Consider the following 6,717-nt stretch of genomic DNA (forward strand, 5'->3'; position numbering starts at 1 on the left):
AATACAGCGGAGGAGAAATCTATAGATTAAGATTTACCGTCACTTGAAAGCATCAGTGACAGTACAAAATGATTTGAGAGTTAATGTACAGTTACACTACTCAATGTCAAGCCACACTTTTCCTTTCAAGTACAGAGGTCTGGGAATTTAAACAAACGCCAAATGAATGTTGTAATGGGAACAGATGTCATGTAAACATCACTTTACTCATCAAGATTAGTACAAATGAACCTGTGAAAATGGTATAATGGTTCCTGTTGGGTTTACGTCTTTAACTACAAAGTGGAGATGAAGTGGAGTTTGCAAGATAAGGGTGATTGCACGTCAGGAGGAGTCTAACAATAACTCCTGCTGATGCATCATGGAAAAAGTAGAATACAGTGTTTTGAGAGTTAAACCTAAACTAAGCACTGAAAGTACAAAAGTAAGGCCAGTGTATCACAGCGCCATTAAAGTCTTATTTGTTGATACAGGCACACAATTATTACATTAACTTTCTAACTTTGGCCTTTTCAGGATCATTTCAGTTGTATTCATAGCCTCCTTTATTACATGCACAGACCTGAATTATAAAACTTCTAGCACGGTAATGAGATTTTTAACTGTTTAACGGTTGTTATTTGCCTGCAGATAAACGGCACAAAGAAATAACCGTGTTACTCTGACTTATCTTTTCTAGAAGTCTATCACACTCAGTCATAAAGAAGGCATTAATATCTAATCCTGCTAGAAATAGTTTCCATTTTCCATAAGTACATGTGGAAGGCAGACTGATGCTGCTCCATGGTCTGACCTCAAGGTGATGAGCCCCATCCTGTGGACAACAGCGGAAATGCACAGATGAGGATGTAATACAAAGAAAATGCTGTGCTGATGATGTTTCTTATCAGCTGCTCTCTGTTGTTAAGATAAGATAAGAAGGACTTTATTGTCCACCGTAGTGGAAATGTGTCTTCGGCCTCTCCAAGACAACAAGCACAAAAACAGATCAAGACACTCCACAATGATACACATAAAAACATAAAACAAGAACAACCAGAATGATGTGCAAAATAGGCATGGACAACATAGCGACAGGTATTACAGCCCACGTGCATTCCTAACAATCATGCCATATTCAGAGCTTGTATGGCTTGTGGAATAAAAGATTTCTTAAAAATGTCTCTATCATCTTGGGAACTCTGAATCTTCGCCCGGAAGATTCAGCTGTTTAATTCAGCTCTCTCATCACCAAAGATCATCAACACCGGTGCTCCTCAAGGGTGTGTTTTGTCCCCTGTGTTATATATTTTATACACAAATAATTGTCAAGCAGCTTCTTCTGAGCATAAGTTTTTTAAATATGCAGACGACACAGCCTTAGTCGGATTTTTAAAATCTTGAAGAGCATCTGTGGAGGGTTTTGATAGGGAGATAGAGGGTTTTATGCAGTGGTGCTCAGACCACTTCTTGGAGGTCAATGCCAAAAAAAACCAAAGAGATGGTAATTGATTTTAGTAAAAGAAAGATAAGTGTCCCCCCTTCTAACATAAATGGTGAGCAAATCCAGAGGGTCTCTATATCTAGGAGTTGAAATAGATGACCAACTTAAATTCAGCGATCTAGCAACAAGTAGCTAAGTCCAGGAAGCTACAGCAGAGGCTGTTCTTCCTTAGAAGGTTGAACTATTTCAGGATAGACCGACGTATCCTCCAAATGTTCTATAAAACTGTCCTGCAGAGCGTTCTTACCTTTGGCCTCCTCTGTACTTTTGGTAATATGCGTGTTCAGGATCAAGCTAAATTGCAGCGTATGATCAAGACAGCGAGTAGGATCATTGGGATCGATCAGGCATCGGCAACCCAACTGTACAGGGGGCTGATCTTAAAAAAGGCTGAACAGATCATGAATGATCACACGCACCCTCTCCATCTAATGTTCCGAAGGAGTGGTAGGCCAGGGGGCAGAATCCTCCAGCAAAAAATTAGGACTGTGAGATACAGCAAATCCTTCGTGCCAGCAGCAATTAGAACGCTCAATAGCAGATAATGGTGAACTGACCTGTATGCCTGTATGCATTTCTATGTTTTGTTTTGTTTTTTTAAACGCTTGTATGTTTGTATTTATTTTAACTACTTCTTTTTATCTATCTGACATGGGCCGTGCAATGACCATATGAATTTCCTCTTTGAGGATAATAAAGTTAAACTTGAACTTGAACTTGAACTTGGATGGAAGCATTTCAAACTCTGAGTTCAAGGGATGTGAAGCATCCTGATGGCTGAGGTGTTGTACAGCTCACTGAGTTGATGTTGTTGCTTGCCAACAGGGTTGGGAGGGTTAGGCCTACTTTAAAAATGTATTCCAGTACAATTACAAGGTACCTGTCAGAAAATGTAATTAGTAACTTACTCTAAGTACCACAAAATTAAAGCAATGTAACGGATTACATTTAGTTACTTTTGGATTACTTTAATACCAAACATGCAAATTCAGTCACGCATCAATCCACGCAGAGGAAACAGGAAATGAAACGCACCGAGCATCCGCTAAATTTCAAAATAAAACACAATGGAACAGGTTTGAGGCAAACAATGGTTTACCCTTTGCACAGATAAGTGTGTATTGCAACACCTTCTCAACTTACAGTACACAGATCAGCTGTTATTAAAACCCAACTCATAACAGGATCGTGATATTGGACCACTGCTCACATTAGCTACACAACAAACCGTTAACAATTAATCCACTCTCCGAAGCAACAATAATGTTAACTGTACTCAACAACAACAGATGTGACAGACAACCTGGGCTGTGTGTGTGTGTGTGTGTGTGTGTGTGTGTGTGTGTGTGTGTGTGTGTGTGTGTGTGTGTGTGTGTGTGTGTGTGTGTGTGTGTGTGTGTAAAGAAGAGAGGGAGAGAGAGAAAGTATAACCTGCTAGCTGCTAGCTGTTAGCTGTTAGCTACCGTAGTTCAGGCGTCGGTCTCTCGTCAGGTAAAAGCTGCCGTTTATTCCTCAAATGAAGCTCATGCAGTTGTTGAGCCTCTCCGGTACAGTTATCCATCACTGCTGTTGAATTAGCCGCTAAACTCCTGGACGCTAAAACCGAGGGGGCGTCTGTGTTTACAATTCACGAAAGCAACGTGAACTTATGTGCCGCTCACACTAGTAGAGTTACGCGTAGCCTCAGCCACACACACACACCGTACTGGCAGAAGAGGCAGAGCAGCTCTGTGCCTCTCCTCTGAAATACAAGGAGACTGCGAGTGTGAAGTAATCAGCCAAGTAATCTCCGTTTTTATCAAATGTAGGTAATCTGATTACGGGTTTTGTTCTGTACTTGTAAAGGACTAGTTACCCTTTTTTTGTATCCTGATTACGTAACGCCAAGCCTGCTTGCCAACCAGCTTCCCTGCAATATTTACTATTGAGGAAAGCTTCTTTTTTTGCTGCACCTTCAGGTTGCCATACCAGGCAGCTATATTAAACTGCAAGATACTTTCGACAAGACCTCTGTATTGAGAGTGAGGAGTTGTCGTCACAGCTCAGAGCCCCACCCCCCTTCTCCGCCATGATGGAAGGATTCCGGTGGCAAAAGCCTTACTAGTCTATGGGCAAAACAAAATCGTCTACTCCGTAATTTACTGTTTTACAATGCCTGGAAATCACTGCTGTGTTAAAAACTGCTCCAGTGATTTACTTTCTCCTCATTCTTTCTTGTAATTTGTTGATCTGTTGGCGCAAAAAAGAGCTAGAATTTAGTCTGTCTCTGTGCTGTTCTGATGACGTTGCCCCTGGCAACCTATAGCGTCTCCTTCCATCATGGCCGACCGGACTGTAAAAAGCTCAAACCCCGCCCAGATTAGACCAAATCGGCACGTGACTCCTCACTCTCAATAGCCGTTTTCCCACTAAAATTAGCGAGTCGACGCAGGTTTTTTAAACGCGGGTCGACCCGCTAACAATCGGCATTTGGCCCCTTTCCCATTGACCACAATGAGCCGAGTCTGACCCCCCGCTGAGGGATCAGACAGAGCATAAACCAGTCGCCCCGCTCTCATCCGCGGTGCAAGAGACACACACAGTCATGCCACAGCCGCCCGCCGCGGAGTGTCCGTCCGCCGAGGCAGACTCTCTGGCTGGCTGACCTGGAGCACCAGGACCGCGGAGGACAGAGAGTCTGCTGCGGCCGGATGACGGACGTCCGCAGCACAACACGTCAGTTAAACAGACTGTCGCTTCTTTTCTTTTCTTTTTTTCAATCGTTTTTGGTCAGTGTTCTCTGATGTTTTGATCCCAGTCTCGGATGAGAGCAGAGCGGAGCAGAGCTTTGTTTTGGTACGTGATATGAGACGCGACCGGCGCGATGACGTAGCGTCACGTAACGTTCAGTGTCATCACGTAAATTAGCGGGTTGACGCGGGTCTGGCGTTCCCACTGCAAGCCGTTCGGAGCCGAGCCGATTAAAGGCGATTTTAACCCGCGTCGCTTGCCGAGTCGTTTGACCCGCGTCGACGCGGGTCGACGCGGCTCGGTGCGCCTTTCCCACTGCCACCAAAAGCCGATTGTTAGCGGGTTTAAACGGGTTTTTTGGCCAGTGGGAAAGGGGTATTAGTTATGTGTAAAGCTCTTCAGTTTTCTAATTAAAAACAATAGCTGATTTGCTCTCTTAAAGGGATAGTAGCATTTTTTAAAAGTGGGGTTGTATGATCTACAAATAGCCCCTAAGTACTTTAATTGCAGTAGAAGACTCTCTGCACTCCTCCCGTTAGCAACGCCAGCCCATAGCCCTGCCCAGAGATTTACAACATACATTGTTGTGAATGGACCCAAAGAAATGGCCTATTTTCACGGCCTAAAAGAGGTTTTACGTGAAAAAATATACACAGTTCCATTGTTCGCTCTAATATTTTTTTTTCCAGCCCCTCAAAGTGCAGGAAAAACGCAGTTTTTATTTGGAGCTAACCAACTGCTGATCGGCAGGTGCTAACCCTGGGCGGAGGGATACGTGAGTTGGTTAGGTCCAAATAAAAACTGTGTTTTTCCTGCACTTTGAGTGGCTGGAAAAAATTATATTATAGCTAACAATGGAACTATGTTTTTTTTTTTCAGGTAAAACCTCTTTTAGGCCACGAAAAAAGGCAGTTTCTTTGGGTCTGTTCACAACACTGTATGTTGTAAATCTCTGGGCAGGGCTATGGGCTGGCGTTGCTAACGGGAGGAGAGTCTTCTACTGCAATTAAAGTACTTAGGGCTATTTGTAGATCATACAACCCCACTTTTTAAAAAAAATGCTACTATCCCTTTAAAGACACTTTCTGAGTGCTCTTTGAAGCTCAAGGTGTGATCAATGATTGTGCCCAAGTACTTAAAGCAGATATCAGTGGAATGTTTTTGTTAATATAAGTCCTAAATAGTCCTATTTTCCGTCAGCAATCACTTACATGAAGTATTTCAGCCTAAACACGAGTCTCTCCGTCACTCTGCTCTGCTGTAACCCGAGGAGAAAATTTTCCTTGTGGGATACAAGTGTTATCCAATGAGGAGAGAGAACGGCATGAAGGGCTGTGTGTGCAGCCAAGGGATGCGCGTGAATGTGGTGACGTAGCACGAGGACCAATTGATGCCTGACTAGGGCGGGGGCTGCTAACTCATGGTGCGTTCAAAGAAACTCGTACTTTGTGTTTTTCCTTCCTGTGAAGTCATACCAGTTCGATCTGGTACGAGTTCACGGGTCGGAAGTTACGAGTGGCCGTTATAGGGAACTTTCACAGACAACAGGATGGTAAAAACACGAGCTACGGGTTACCTGGAACGCTACCAAGTCGTAGTTGTGACTTGAAGCTGTAACTTACGGTTTCAAAAGCCTGCCTTGAACGCAGCATTAGCCGAAACGGCCGTGAAGCTGATATCTGCTTTAAAATGTTCCACAACCTCCACAATCTGGTTGTTGAGAGAAACAGGGGGAACATTAGTAACTCCCTTTGTTTGTATTATAAGTTCTTTTGTTTTGGCCACATTCATTTCCAAATAGCTGGACTGGCACCAGTCCTGCAATACAGAGACCTGTCTGACCTGTATGTTCCTCCTTCCACTTATTCAGAGCCGCTGGACTGAGGTCAGAGGTCACAGCAGGCAGGTGCTGTGAGAGCACTGACCTCCCGGTTCACACTGTCAGTGTTTGTGTAAAGAACAGCTCATTATGATTCCTAACCACGTGTGATTTAACATCACCCATCTTCATGAAGTCTCACAACCTGGTTTCTTCTTCAAACAGCCCCTCTGCATGGGGCCAGGCGGCTTGGCCATGGTGTTAACCTGTTACTTTATGACCATGTCGTTGGACCTCCCCAGGTTGCAGTGGGGTTCCGGTGCAGTCCATGTAATCTTTCTCATCTGTTGTCGATTATTCAGGATCACCTGTGGTGGGTGGCCTGGTGATATAGCGGTTAGCGCTGTTAGCCTCACAGTTGGAAGCTTCTGTGTTTGATCCCTGAGCATGTTCTCTCCAGGTTCTTCAACTTCCCACCACAATATAAAGACATTATAGTTTAACTGGTAACACCAGTTGAATGCCAATCAAAGAGGCTGTGACAGACCATAGATCCTTTACCATCCTCCCATGTTGTCCATAGGCTACATTAGTATTGTCAATCTCCTAGTTTTTCAACTGAAGTTTAAAGGGATAGTTCAACATTTTGGCAAATTGTCCCATTGCCATAATCCCTATAGTTTTA

The sequence above is a fragment of the Trachurus trachurus genome (assembly GCF_905171665.1).
Source record: "Trachurus trachurus genome assembly, chromosome: 3".
NCBI classification, from domain to species: Eukaryota; Metazoa; Chordata; class Actinopteri; order Carangiformes; family Carangidae; genus Trachurus; species Trachurus trachurus.